We start from the raw sequence: 15,154 nt of genomic DNA on the forward strand, positions 1-15,154 counted from the left end.
ACAGATGGGAAATATCCATTTGCATATCAGTCTTTGTCCTGCCCAGGGGCAGTCCAGCACCGAAATACAATGGCAATTCCAATCTGAACGAGAGTACCACCAGCAACCCCATACACGTGTTACCCTTGTTGGGGATCATCAGTGAGGTGAAGCCGATGCCTCTCTAAGCACAGTGAGAGGGAGACCACGTCTGGTTGCCCCCAGGAGACCTAGGGTTACCAATCCCAGGTTCCTTAACAAATAATTTTACAAAGGTAGCGGGCGCCCCTCTCTCGCAAGAACAGACATGATAACCTGTTCAGTGGTTATTAACCACTTGAGAGTTCGCAGCCACTGCTTTTACTCACTGTGCCTTTCACAGATGGGAAATATCCATTTGCATATCAGTCTTTGTCCTGCCCAGGGGCAGTCCAGCACCGAAATACAATGGCAATTCCAATCTGAACGAGAGTACCACCAGCAACCCCATACACGTGTTTCACCCTTGTTGGGGATCATCAGTGAGGTGAAGCTGATGCCTCTCTAAGCACAGTGAGAGGGAGACCACGTCTGGTTGCCCCCAGGAGACCTAGGGTTACCAATCCCAGGTTCCTTAACAAATAATTTTACAAAGGTAGCGGGCGCCCCTCTCTCGCAAGAACAGACATGATAACCTGTTCAGTGGTTATTAACCACTTGAGAGTTCGCAGCCACTGCTTTTACTCACTGTGCCTTTCACAGATGGGAAATATCCATTTGCATATCAGTCTTTGTCCTGCCCAGGGGCAGTCCAGCACCGAAATACAATGGCAATTCCAATCTGAACGAGAGTACCACCAGCAACCCCATACACGTGTTTCACCCTTGTTGGGGATCATCAGTGAGGTGAAGCTGATGCCTCTCTAAGCACAGTGAGAGGGAGACCACGTCTGGTTGCCCCCAGGAGACCTAGGGTTACCAATCCCAGGTTCCTTAACAAATAATTTTACAAAGGTAGCGGGCGCCCCTCTCTCGCAAGAACAGACATGATAACCTGTTCAGTGGTTATTAACCACTTGAGAGTTCGCAGCCACTGCTTTTACTCACTGTGCCTTTCACAGATGGGAAATATCCATTTGCATATCAGTCTTTGTCCTGCCCAGGGGCAGTCCAGCACCGAAATACAATGGCAATTCCAATCTGAACGAGAGTACCACCAGCAACCCCATACACGTGTTTCACCCTTGTTGGGGATCATCAGTGAGGTGAAGCTGATGCCTCTCTAAGCACAGTGAGAGGGAGACCACGTCTGGTTGCCCCCAGGAGACCTAGGGTTACCAATCCCAGGTTCCTTAACAAATAATTTTACAAAGGTAGCGGGCGCCCCTCTCTCGCAAGAACAGACATGATAACCTGTTCAGTGGTTATTAACCACTTGAGAGTTCGCAGCCACTGCTTTTACTCACTGTGCCTTTCACAGATGGGAAATATCCATTTGCATATCAGTCTTTGTCCTGCCAGGGGCAGTCCAGCACCGAAATACAATGGCAATTCCAATCTGAACGAGAGTACCACCAGCAACCCCATACACGTGTTTCACCCTTGTTGGGGATCATCAGTGAGGTGAAGCTGATGCCTCTCTAAGCACAGTGAGAGGGAGACCACGTCTGGTTGCCCCCAGGAGACCTAGGGTTACCAATCCCAGGTTCCTTAACAAATAATTTTACAAAGGTAGCGGGCGCCCCTCTCTCGCCAGAACAGACATGATAACCTGTTCAGTGGTTATTAACCACTTGAGAGTTCGCAGCCACTGCTTTTACTCACTGTGCCTTTCACAGATGGGAAATATCCATTTGCATATCAGTCTTTGTCCTGCCCAGGGGCAGTCCAGCACCGAAATACAATGGCAATTCCAATCTGAACGAGAGTACCACCAGCAACCCCATACACGTGTTTCACCCTTGTTGGGGATCATCAGTGAGGTGAAGCTGATGCCTCTCTAAGCACAGTGAGAGGGAGACCACGTCTGGTTGCCCACGTCTTCACCTCACTGATGATCCCCAACAAGGGTGAAACACGTGTATGGGGTTGCTGGTGGTACTCTCGTGGGCTTTGTCATATTAAGTGATTACGATGCAGAAAGATCTCTTTTACATGTGTTTCCCAGTCCATCTTTTGTGTTGTTACCCACTGAAGTCCAGAATGCTGGATGGCCTTGAACATTGGCAATACTGGCCGACATCTTGAAACGTAGTTTTCAAATGCGGGAGACATATCCCATTCTAAAGTGGAGATGCATGTAATCTTTGTTTATTACTAAAGTGCATGTTGTTTTATGTTGTGGTGTTTGGTATGATATATACAGTAATGGCAAGATTATTACATTGGTTTCAAGTATTAAAAATATTCAAAACGTTTAACCACTGGCCTTAAATGATTACAAACTAGATATGGAATAACATTTTATTAAAATATAAACAATTATCTATTCAAATATAATAACTGAATTATTGCAGTGCAGTTCCAATGGACACAATCATTTTTATGCAGTGCCATAAATTACAAGCCATATTTGCTCTTATCTAGTGCAGTAGACAATACCTATACACTGCCGATCTGGTATCAATATTACTGGCTGGATGACCTGTTTGTATATATCAATCACAATCCAAATAAACAATCCACCCGAAGTTTTTTTTCACTTACAAAATCTGCCATGTCTCACTATACAACTCCATACATTTTATGGCAGATTATTTCAATAATTCAACTATCTCTGTAAAACAAAAAACAACCTGTATACTCTAATGGGATCAGACGAAAGGGATCATCTAATTCAACACAGTAATGCACATCTGGGATCTTGGGCACAATGTGTGGTACACATTGCATATGTGTGTTGACACCTGTGATGTCATTTGCTTAGCATCATGCATAAGGCACGATTGTATTGGATATTTTGTAGATTCAATTATAGAAATGGCTAGGGTTCATCCCCTAATTTTACACCCTTGGTGTATGATCTCACCCCAAATTCTGTGGCAAGGAACAGGCTGTATTAGGAATCAATGTTTTTTTTTTGTTTTATTCAAATAAAACCCCTTGGCCCTCATTACGACCCTGGCGGAATTCGGAAAACGATGGCGGAAATGCAATACCGCCATCGAATAGCGCTCGGTGCGACTATGACCCGTCACCGCAAAGTACGATGCCATTAGCGACACCGTAGTGAACGCCAACGCTAACTGCACCAAGCACGCGCGCGCGCGCCATGCCAAACCGCAAACACCACCATGGCGCAAGGGTACGCCAATTCCGACCCTAGCGGACATGTACCTAACGCCATCAAGCATGGCGGAATGTACCATTCCGCCATGGTGAGAAGTACGGCATCGCGAATCAACCGTAAACGGCCCCACTGAGTGCCTGTACACCGCTCCCTGCCCACAAAGTACAACTCCCCGTAGGTGCAATGAAGTCACAATGCAACGAGTGAAATGTACAAGTCACCCATGCATGCCAACGAACAAAAGAAACACAAGAGGGGCCAATGGGAGCTGCAGGGCACAGATGGCACGAATACAGAAGCCATCCCAATGGACATGACCACAGTCCCCCACCAAGAAACGCACGCAAACACAGGCACCTGTGACCAGCAATATTCCGAGAATCACATCATTCCACCAGTCCACCTGGCTGACCGGCATCTGTTACACAAAACCCAATCCCCCGCCCCTGAGCATGACAACATTCAAACTGTCAAATTGGCAGCCCCCAACCCTGACCACACGGGCTTCGTAGGCAAACGCGCCCAGTACAGTACCACGCAACTAAACTCCGAAGCTGGAACCCAATGCAGATCTCCTCACAATACATCGCCCCCCAAATAGGCATATGCCACATCACTTGCAAAGAAAAACGCTACACGGGCCAAATCAGAATAGAAATTTAATGCACATCAAAATCACCAAGCCCATACAGCCATCAGGCCATGAACTCCAAAACACTTTTCACCATTGTGGGCTGCATCCGCAAGAAATGACCAGCCACTACTTGTGTGACGCCCTGTTCCATCATGGTACACAGAGCCACATTCACGTACGAAAAGGCAACATGGAAGCGCACAGAACCGCAGGGCCGTCCCAATGGGGAGGCACTAGTCCAGCTGAAAGGCCGAAATGTTGCTCCGAGCCACCAGTACTGCGTAAGGGCATGTGGCCCATTGGCGATCGTCCCATAAGATCGTAATGCTGCTCCACTGATTAACACGAAGCAGCAGGTGTCGGGAGTAGAACCCATCTGCAGGAGTGGCATACAGATGGCAGTGGCAAAAGGGGAGGAGATACCTGTCAACCAAAAGAAAAGAAAAAGAACAGAATGGCCATCAGAACTACATTCCAACAACTCACTCCAATGACCACACTAAATCCACAGCCATATGCATGCTAGCCCACTCCAAAGGATCATCACCACCCCAAAACCACTTGCGACTCATAACCATCTATATCGAGGTGCAAACACCATCACAAACGAGTGTACCTGCGCATGCGTCTGTCAAAACAGAATCCATCAGATGGGAATGGTAACGTGCATGGACACAAGTGTCTGAGGGCGCGTCGAGACAGGGAGGGCTCAACAAGGCCAGATAGACGATGGTCCCACTATGGCAGCCCTGCATCACATAGCGTAGGGGAGGCGGATAGATCCCAAGAAGCCCTGTACATGGCAAACTCTGTATCAAATCACCTGCCCATGCATCCATTCATCATTCCCTCATCCCGGGATTAAAACGCCTGAATATTTACTCACATAACATTAGAAATATCCATTGAGTCTGTGCGTTATGCAGCCTGCAAAATCCACAGTGCCCCAGCCCGTAATTCCAGTGTAGTGGAGTAACATGTATTTGGGAACGTCCGGCCTCATCGCCCACGTCGCAATTGCGCATCCCAAACTATTCATATCAATCATTGCATCCTCGCCATGGCCCCTGTCCCAAGGACATTGAACAATAGAACGTTATATTTGCAGTCAGACCTGTGGGCATTTCCTCGCCGCTAGCTGAAAACCGAAAGCGCCGCCCTTCGAATTCCTCATTTGCAACATCACGTCGAAGAGGCATCTGTGGCCGTTTGAAATCACTAATTATTCCATCGAGTGCGGCTGTGTGTGAAAATGGCAACTGCCTTCACCCACAAATGGGACGCCCCGCCCGTCGTTGCAACTCGGTACAGTGATGCATGAGGGCCCACCGTTACTCGAGTACTACGTTCCACTGACCCTTCACAAGTCTGTTCGCGACTGCAAAGATTGTATGCGAAACAATGGGACCACAGCAGAATGAACATATCAACCAATCTTACACGGCCATCGGGTACAAATACATGATTGCAATAGCAAGATGCCATTCCCCGAATTGCAGCGTTGTGCGCGGGACGTGCCCGGCCAAAGGTGAGAGCAGTTTGCACAGGTGGAATGAATCACCACAGGTGGAGGCCATACAGCCTGAAAACACATAAATTGCACACCCAGTCTCCTCCCATAACCACACCGAAATGCTACCGGCAGGACTCGCGATGTTGGCCCTGGGGGACCTGATAGCACTGCAAGTACTCCAACTCCAAGAAGAAGACGAACACCAACTACAACCGGCCGCACGGAGGAGACGCAGGAGGAGGAGGAGGCCAAGGCAGGGCCAGCAAGGGCCGCCAGCACAGCCACTACCACCACGCAGGCAGCCCGCAATCCCACGCCTCCGAGCACATCCGTTCAACCTCACTGATGAGCAGATCCACACCCTCTACCGCCTGGACCGGGACACCATAGCCGCCATTGTGGACATGACACAGGCTGACCTTGTCAGCATGATAGATAGCCCAACCGCCATCCCACCCCTACTGAAGGTGGTGTCTGTACTCCACTTCCTGGCCACAGGCACCTACCAGCACACAGTCGGACAGTTGCATGGCATTTCTCAGCCACTGTTCTCACGGACACTATTTCAAGTGCTCGATGCCCTCCTGCAGCACGCAGACGACTACATCTCTCTACCACGCTCGGAGCAGGAAATTACCAACACAAAGGTGGGATTCCATGCACTTGCCGGCATACCGGGTTGCATTGGTGCCATCGACTGCACCCATGTGGAATTGGTCGTCCCACATGCCATGGAGGCCCAGTACCGCAACCGAAAACAATTTCATTCCCTGAATGTACAAATGGTGTGTGACTCCAACAGGATCATTACACATTGTTGTGCCCGATTCCCTGGATCAACCCATGATTCTATGGTCTTGAGGAACTCTACAATACCACGCTACATGGAGCGACACGCAGGGAACAGATCCTGGCTACTCGGTGAGTCTCATTACATGCATGATTATGTGGGGTATGTGATTTGGCAATGACCTGGCAGGAAGGGGGGGGTGTGCGTACGTAGCAATGGCATTCCACATCATACGTTTCTCGTCCACATACAGGTGATGCTGGATATCCACTGAAGAGATGGCTCCTCACACCAGTCCGGAACCCACGGGACCAGCATGAGGAGGACTACAACCATGCCCACTCACGTACCCGTGTAGTCATTGAACAGGCATTCGGCCTACTGAAGGGTCGTTTCCGCTGCCTCAGCAGGTCTGGCGGGGCACTCCTGTACCGCCATGTGAAGGTTGCAAAGATGGTCATGGCATGTGTCATGCTCCACAACATGTGCGTACGTAGAAATGTGCCCATGCCCCCTGACGCAGAACTGCAAGCACCTGATGATGGTCATGATGAGGGTGGGGATGTGGCAGCACCTCATGGAGTCTGCGAGGCACCGGAGGCCCGTGACATTCGTCAGCATCTCATAGATGCATGCTTCTAGCACTCACGCCTGGTGGCTGATACATGGACACGGGACTCGTGGCACTGTGTGTGTCTGGGACATGCACAATATGGACTGTACGCCTATGATGGCCTAGTACACAAAGATCAATGTCCACACATCTCATTGGTTGATCGTGCACTGTTTATGGCATATGTGATATCATGTTAAACACCCTATCGACCCGCCACCCAAGTGAGCCCAACACACCCCCTCCACCCTCCTACCTCCCCCCCGAACACCAGTGTCCAAAGATGCTCATTGTCAGTGGGCTGTCGCTATTGCAAGCCCCCTCTGCGGGTATCAGGGGCACCCCTGCCTGTGGAGCGCAGGTTCCTCCCAGATCTACGTTGGGGGCTGCCCTGGACGGAACTTGCAACGGATGATGTGTCTGCCTGCTCACGTCCATGCATGTCCCTAAGGGTTTGCGAGAGCTCAGTGAGCACACGGCGCACTGCGGCAAGTTCGGCACATACGTCTTTGGACGTCGCATGCAGTTCCCCCCTCAGGCTCTCGGTGCTTCTCTCCATTTGGACTCTCAGGCTCTCGGTGCTACTCTCCATTTGGACTCTCAGGCTCTCGGTGCTACTCTCCATTTGTGCCCTTAGCGTCTCTGTACCTCTCTCCATTTCTGCCCTAAGTGTCTCAGTTGATGTTTCTATGTCTGCCTTAGTGCCCCCACATTCATCGGCATGGTCCTTGAGGAGCGTGGCCAGTTGCTGCTGTTGCACGATTAACTGGTCGAGGGACTGTTGCCTCTGCTGGGCCATGGCCATTTGCGGGGGTGTCACAGAGGGGCTGTTGTCCTCATGTTGCCTTGCCACAGGGCTTGTGGGGGATGGCCAGTCGTCGTCTTGTGGGTGCCCCTGCGTGGTATCCTCATGTTGTACGGGATGGGACAGACAGGGGGATTGGGACAGGTCATGGATGGATCTGACTTCGACATCCCCGTTTTCTGTGTCCGAGCATGCTGCCATCAATGGGGTGTCACCTATGGTGCTGCTGCCACCAGAGGCAGTGCCTTCTGTGGCATCCATTGGGGGGACCTGTGGTGGTGGTGTTGTGGGCATGCTGGCTGCTGGGGTGCCTGTTGATGTTCCCTCCTCTGTGCTGCCACCTGATTTGTGCTGCTGCCGTGTCTTGATGCGTGCAGCTGAGGTGGAGGGTCTCTGGCCGTTGGTCTTGGCCCTCTTTGCAGGTGTGCTGGTAGGGGTGTCCTGTAGCTCGTCGTTTGGATCGGACCCTGTGGTGGAGTAAAGGAGGGCGAGGGTTATTGATGGGTCTGTGGGAATTGGAATGGCATTGTATCACATGCATTGGGGTGGTACCTGAGGGTGATTTGGGTCGGGGCCTTGGAGGTGCTTTCATTTGTGTGTGGAGTGAGGGTGCAGTTGTTTGGCAGCCTGCAGTTAGGGTGTGCCTGCTGCACGTGTAGTGCGTGTTTTAGGGGTTTTTAATTATTTATGTATTTATTGTGGGTTTTAACGTGCGCTATCAGGCCGATGTGTGTGGACGTTCTCCTGGACATGTGTTTCTGTTGCACTATGTGGACGCATGGTACTTCACATGGATGGACTGTGTGGATTTGGCATTGTTTTATTTGGCCCACCTACCTGAATCTTCGGATGTCTGCACTCCTTTCTCCATCCCTCCGACTCCCTCTATGCTCTCCATTCCGATGGTGGAGGCACAGATTTCTTCCCAGGGGGTCAACTTGATGGGTGATTCAGGACCTCCCCCGGTGGCTGTGGCAATGTTGCGGTTGGCAGAGAGTATGCTGCGGACGCGTATCCGCAGGTCGTCCCATCGCTTGCGGCATTGCTGTGGGGTGCGGGGTGCGGTCCCCACCGCACTTACCCGCTGTGCCACCAGAGCCCATATGGCCTTCTTGTTTGCAAGTGCCGTTCTGGTCATTTGCGTGGAGAAGACGACGGCAGCATTCTCCTGGAGGGTCTCTGTTAGCACGGTGAGTTCCTCACGGGAGAAGTAGACCTGCCGCTTGCGGTCGCACGCTTTCTTCGCTACTTTTCCCATTTTTCTTGGTTTCGCTAGGGTGGATGACGGGTTGGGGTGTGTTTCAGGGTAGTGATTTTAGTGGTTGTGTGGTTTTAGTGGTTTTATAGGTGTACGGCGGGATGTTTCCCGTTCCGGGCCCATGTTTTTGCTTCCGTTTCCGTATATTTCCGGTCACCGTACTTTCCGGTAGGCGCACACTGCGGTGACCGCTAAGTGGGGTGGCGGTATTGCACCTAGGGCGCCGTACGGCGGCGGTGTGGGCCGTTTTGGGGTCATTTCCGCCATCGCGGACTTTGCACTTCCGCCATGGCGTGGTGCTCGTGCCCGATGGGTCGGAATGGGCCGCACTTTGCTCCATCGTGCAATGGCGGAAACGCTATTTACGCTGTGGCGGTCCTGTCAGTCACTTTCCGCCAGGGTCGTAATGAGGGCCCTTGTAAGTTTCTTCCCTACCTTTTATGCTGAGATACTCACTGCAATGAAATACCAATACATTTGTAACTGGTTTACAGAAAGACAAATTGCCCTACCTTTGTGAACCTTGCTAGGAAAATGTGCACACTTGCAGTCACACAATTGATCAAATAATTATATTTCTGAGTTTAATTGAAACAGGACAATGGCCCTCATTAGGACCCTGGCGGATTTTTTCCGCCATCGGCGGACTTTTCCGCCATGGCGTAAAGTCCGTTTACGCCATGGCGGATGGTGGACTTACCGCCCCATTCCGAGGTCGGCGGGGCGGTAAGTCCCCATTGACCCATTTACCCTTCCCCATTCCCATTTCGGCCCCATAGGGTATAATGGGAGTGGGGAAGGAGTTAATTACGCCACCGTAAATTACGGTGGCGTAATTAACACCAAGGTCCCATAGCGCCATGGATTTTTACGCCCGCAAAAAGCGGGCGGAAAAATGACCATGGCGCTCTGGGAACTCGGAATTGGCGGTAAGGGGTCGGCGCAGCTAACGCTAGCGTAAACCCCTTACCGCCAGGGTCCTAATGAGGGCCAATGTCATTTCTAAACAACACAATCTATGTCCATAATTACAATGCCGGTTATCTACCAGTGTAACATATACATAACTTTAACATGGAACTGGTTTTCTTTGGTGAATGGTAAATTAAAATACTTTATGTTCTCCAATATCAAAAACAAGAATTGGTATCAGAGAATAGTTGCATAGAAAACAACATTATTGTGAAACACATTTAAAATTAATTTCCCTATGTGTAGATGTGATGATGTATGTTACAAGCATAAACATGGACGTTAAATTAAAGCTGTACTTAGTTGCATCAGATACTTGAATGCTATGTTTAGGCACACTGTGCTAACAATTTAGAGCACACAGTGTGTGGTTCCTCCACTCAGCATTGCAAAATAGTTTTATGATTTTCAAATAAAGGAATAAATACCCTTCCCAATTTACTTCACAGATTGGTGCCTGCTGGATCAGAGCTGTTCCCCAAATGTGCAATTTTTTCAGTCAGGGTTAATATAATTATTTTCGAGGGTCGGAAGTGACACAGCTAAGCTCCCTTTCATTCCCAATATGTCTTAAATATCTATGGTTTTTACAATTCACAAATTATCATTCAGTAATTGAGATATGGAATTGGACACCCATTCCACAAATCAGGGACTTGGCAGTAAAATGGTTCTAAAGGGTATATCTAATTTCATATGGAAGGTTTTGATATTAACTTTTGGCTAATTCTTGAAGGAACTGAACCAGCAATAACCCTCAAGAGTGCTCAAGGAATTCCAGTCATGTAGACCCCTTCTGGTGTTTTTCTCCCTCTGGCAAATGAGGTCTGCCTCAGGTAAAATCTGCCCCAGGTGCTCTCTGGGACAATGCCACTTTCCATCACCAGATATTATCCAACATCAACACCAATCCATCTGGAACAGTGGCTCCGCTTTCAGCAGCTTTCAAAATCCTAGCTCTCCCTCATTGTCTATGTGTTTCTACTTATATAATGAAAATTATTCCCCCACTGCACCACCATGACCTCACACCTTTTGATTGGTCAAGAATTTCCATTGCTCTGCTTAACAGGCACACACTCAACCCTTAATTTTCATAGGTGGATCATATTTCTAAACATGCCTAAACATGTGACAGGGAGTGCATTTATGCTCTGGATACAGTTGAATTCAAAATCATATTTGATTTCATATCTCATTGTAGCAACATGACATATCGATGAAATACATAATTATGGGTTCCCACAATCCACATGAATGCAGGCATATTTGTCCTGAATTTGTGCAATTAAATATTAATTATTATACATTCTCGTGCTTGACCTGGTAAGCTGACAGGAGCTTTCCTTGTTTGTTTGGAACTTAAGGGCAAAAAACCTTCCTTTAAGCCTGGGAGTTTGGAAAACAGAGCTCCTTACATGTGAATTCAATTTAGATTGTATCAGTCTGAGGAGCATTCTTGAGGCCTATTTGAAATGTTACCAGTATTTATTACCAGTATTTATCCTTAAGAATACTTCCTTTGAGACAGGTCCATGTGAGTTGGAGACATCGCAATAAATGTTTTGATTGGAGGCTCTAAAAAAGTGCCTTTGTTACAAGGATTCTAATGGGCTTATTTGGTGCAAGATTAAACAGGGTGTTTATCTGTAAATGGCTAGCTATTCTCCTCAGACATCGCTTATTAGGAGCGCACATCGCAAGTTGAACATGAGTGCAGCTATTTACCTGGCTAACTGAAATATCAACATAAATCTACCATTAGCGTAGCCACATCAGAATACCATATTTGGCCATGCAGATTTAAACAGTAATATATTTCCCTGTATGAAATCTAAAATGTAAGTGTACCACTTAGTATATTTGTAATAGGTTTCTATTTGCACATTGAAGTGTATCGCAATACTCTTCTCACATACATTCTTTAAAGGATAGCCCACTTGATTCTGAATCCATACTATTGAAAAAGTGAAGGCATAACATGGTGGCTGCAAGTAAATATATGGCTGGTGTTGTTATTGAACTGGAAATGCAATGATATTTCTGGAGTCCCTTCATAAGCTTGTCATAATTTTCCAAATATCATATAAAATGGTGCCAGGCATTTGACTTTCAGTCCAGTGTTCCAGTGCAGCCAGGCACCATTTGAGATGACTACAGAAAATGTTATTTTGGGAAAGTGGCTATTAGCATACTTTGGGCCTAATTCACATAGCAATTTCCAATGGCGTTTTGCCATTATAAAACGCCTCTGTGAATTAAGCCCTTTGTTGTCAATTTAAAGTTGGTCACACTGAATCCTTAGGGACTGTTCACCTATGCAGTTTGAAGGGACATTCCTAATGTGTGGCAGAATCTGCACCATATGTTGTGTGCTATCCCTCAGGAAAACATTTAACTACCTACACCCCACAGGTGCACACTTTTCATGGTAGCTGAAGACAAGCGAAAAACATGAATGAAGAGAGCCATTATCCCAGCCTCTCTTGATTTAGATTAATCTAATCTCTATTTTTCCCAACTGTAGTGCAGACATTTGGGCCAATTCATAGAATTCAGTGCAGAAGTAGCGCATGCGCTTGGCGCAGAGAGGGAGCGTGTGCCAGCCGTGTGCACCAAACAGCATTTGGGCGCACCACGTGTTCATGGATTCCCCAAGCCATTTGCATCTGTGGTGCAGCGAACATCCAGCAGCACCAGTTACGCCCCCAAGAATGTCCCTGTGCCAGAAAAAGCCATAGAAGTCCCCAATATGGAGCAAAGGGCCGCGCTGACCCTGGAACAGCTTACAGCCCCCCTATACCGTAATCGCGTGAAAAACTACGCGTACCCTGCTCGTGGCAGCCAAACATGTGAAAATCTACTTGCGCACCCCCTTCAATACGCGTACCCCGCTCGCACCAGCCAAACTGCGTGATTAGCACCCTTGCATACACCTGAATCCACGTACCCGGTTCGTGCCAGCCAAAACGCGTGAAAATCTACTCGCACACGCCCTTGAATACGACTACCCCGCTCTCGTGAGCCAAAACGCATGAAAATCTACTCGTGCACCCCCTTCAATAAGCGTACCCAGCACGCACCAGCGAAATCATGTGATTAGCACACTTGCGTACCCCTGAATCCATGTACCCCACTCGCACCGGCCAAAAAGCATGGAAATGCACTTGCGCACCCCCTTCAATACACGTACCCCGCCTGCGCTAGCCAAATCACGTGGGAAGTGTTGTGCATGTGGTGACAGGTGTTAGGGTGTCCCTACTCTGGTGTGGGCTGCCTGCGGGACATGATGAAGGGTGATGGGCTGCCGCGGTGCATGGTCAGGGGTGACGGGCTGCCTGCGGGGCATGGTCACAGGTTTGGTGGGGTCCCATGTGGTGTGGGCTGCCTGTGGGGCATGGTCACGGGTGTAGGAGGGTCCCCTGTGGTGTGGGCTGCCTGCAGGGGGTGCACATGGCTGATGGCAGCACACGAGGGCATCACCACACAGGTGCGCCATTCCGGGGGTACGTGAGTGCGCTAATCATGCGTTTTAGCTTGCGCGAGTGAGGTATGCATATTCAAGGGTGGGCCCAAGTATATTTTCACGCGTTGCGGCTGCCGCAAGCGGGGTACGCATGTTAAGGGGTGTGCGAGTGCGCTCCTCACCCGATTAGGCTGGCGCGAGCAGGGTACGTGTATTCAGGGGTACGCAATTGGGCTTTTCATGTGATTTGCCTGTGGGGTGGACCCACCACCCCATGCCTTGCAGGTAGCCCACACCACAAGGGACCCCATACACCTGTGTCCATACCCCACAGGCAGGCCACACCACAGGGGACCCCCTACACCCGTGTCCATGCCCCACAGGCAGCCCACACCACAGGAGACCACACTACACCCATGACCATGCCCCGCAGGCAGCCCACACCACAGGGGACCCCTTACACCTGTGTCCATGCCCCACAGGCAGCCCACACCATAGGGGACCCCCCTACACCTGTGTCCGTGCCCTGCAGGCAGCCCACACCACAGGGGACCCCCCCAACACCCGTGACCATACCCTGCAGGCAGCCCACACCACAGGGGACCCCCTACACCCATGTCCATGCCCCACAGGCAGCCCACACCACAGGTGACCCCCCTACACCTGTGTCCATGGCCCACAGGCAACCCACACCACAGGGGATCCCCCTACACCCATGACCATGCCCTGCAGGCAGCCCACATGGCACCAGGCACCTGCAAGCAGGCCCCGACTCATGACCCCCACCAGTGACGGGCACCTGCAAGCAGGCCCTGACTCAGCTCCTCACAACCATCACATTGGCCCTCATTACGACCCTGGCGGAAATCGCGGTGCTAAAAGCACCGCGGAGCACGGCGGAAAGCTGCCGATAGCGCCATGGAGGTTGGCGGATTTTCCGCCCCATGCCGACCTTGGCGGGGCGGTAAATCCCCATCCCCCATTTTACCCTTCCCCATTCCCATTTTTGCCCCATAGGGTATAATGGGAGTGGGGAAGGCGTTAATTGCGCCACCGCAAAATACGGTGGCGTAATTAACATCAAGGTCCCGTAGCGCCATGGATTTCTCCGCCCGGAAAAACCAGGCGGAAAACGTTCCATGGCGCTACGGGAACTCGTAGTAGGGCGGACGGGTCCGCCGCGATTAACGCTGGCGTAAACCCACTCCGCCAGGGTCGTAATGAGGGCCATTGTCACTACATAAAATCATGTAGCAAATGTCCACCCAAATGCCATGCCATGTGCCCCCCCCACAGTGCAACTCCACACCCATCCATTGATCCCACTTCCCAGTACAGGACCCATGGCATGTCATTCACAGAAGCACACATGCATGCACCCAAAGACATGCCCAACATGGCCACACAGCAGTGACACATGACAGAGGCAATGACGGCTGACAAAATGCACCAATCAAATGAGAGCAGACAACACAAATATATGACTTGATGAAGATGTATTAAAAAAAAATTCAATTTACCAAAGGGAAAGCAACCATGACAATGAAAACTAAATGGATGTGAACTGAAATGAAATGCAAAATCCAAAAGAACATGAAATCCGAAAAAAAGCAAATCCTCAAAGTGGCCCATGTCCACAGTCCAGAAATAAAATTCCAAAGGTTAAACCAAAAAAAAGCATTCCTTCATGGGTGCAGAAAAAGAAGAATGAAATCCACAGTACCACAACTATTTACAATTACATTTTGAGGGTCCATGATCCCAAAACAAAATGAAACTTACCAAAAACCCTACAAAAATACAACTATATAAAAAAGTGGAGCAATGTCCGTGGACTCCAAAAAAAGAATAAAACG

The sequence above is a fragment of the Ambystoma mexicanum genome, chromosome 3p (genome assembly GCF_040938575.1).
Source record: "Ambystoma mexicanum isolate Mex_15411 chromosome 3p, UKY_AmexF1_1, whole genome shotgun sequence".
In the NCBI taxonomy this organism is placed as follows: domain Eukaryota; kingdom Metazoa; phylum Chordata; class Amphibia; order Caudata; family Ambystomatidae; genus Ambystoma; species Ambystoma mexicanum.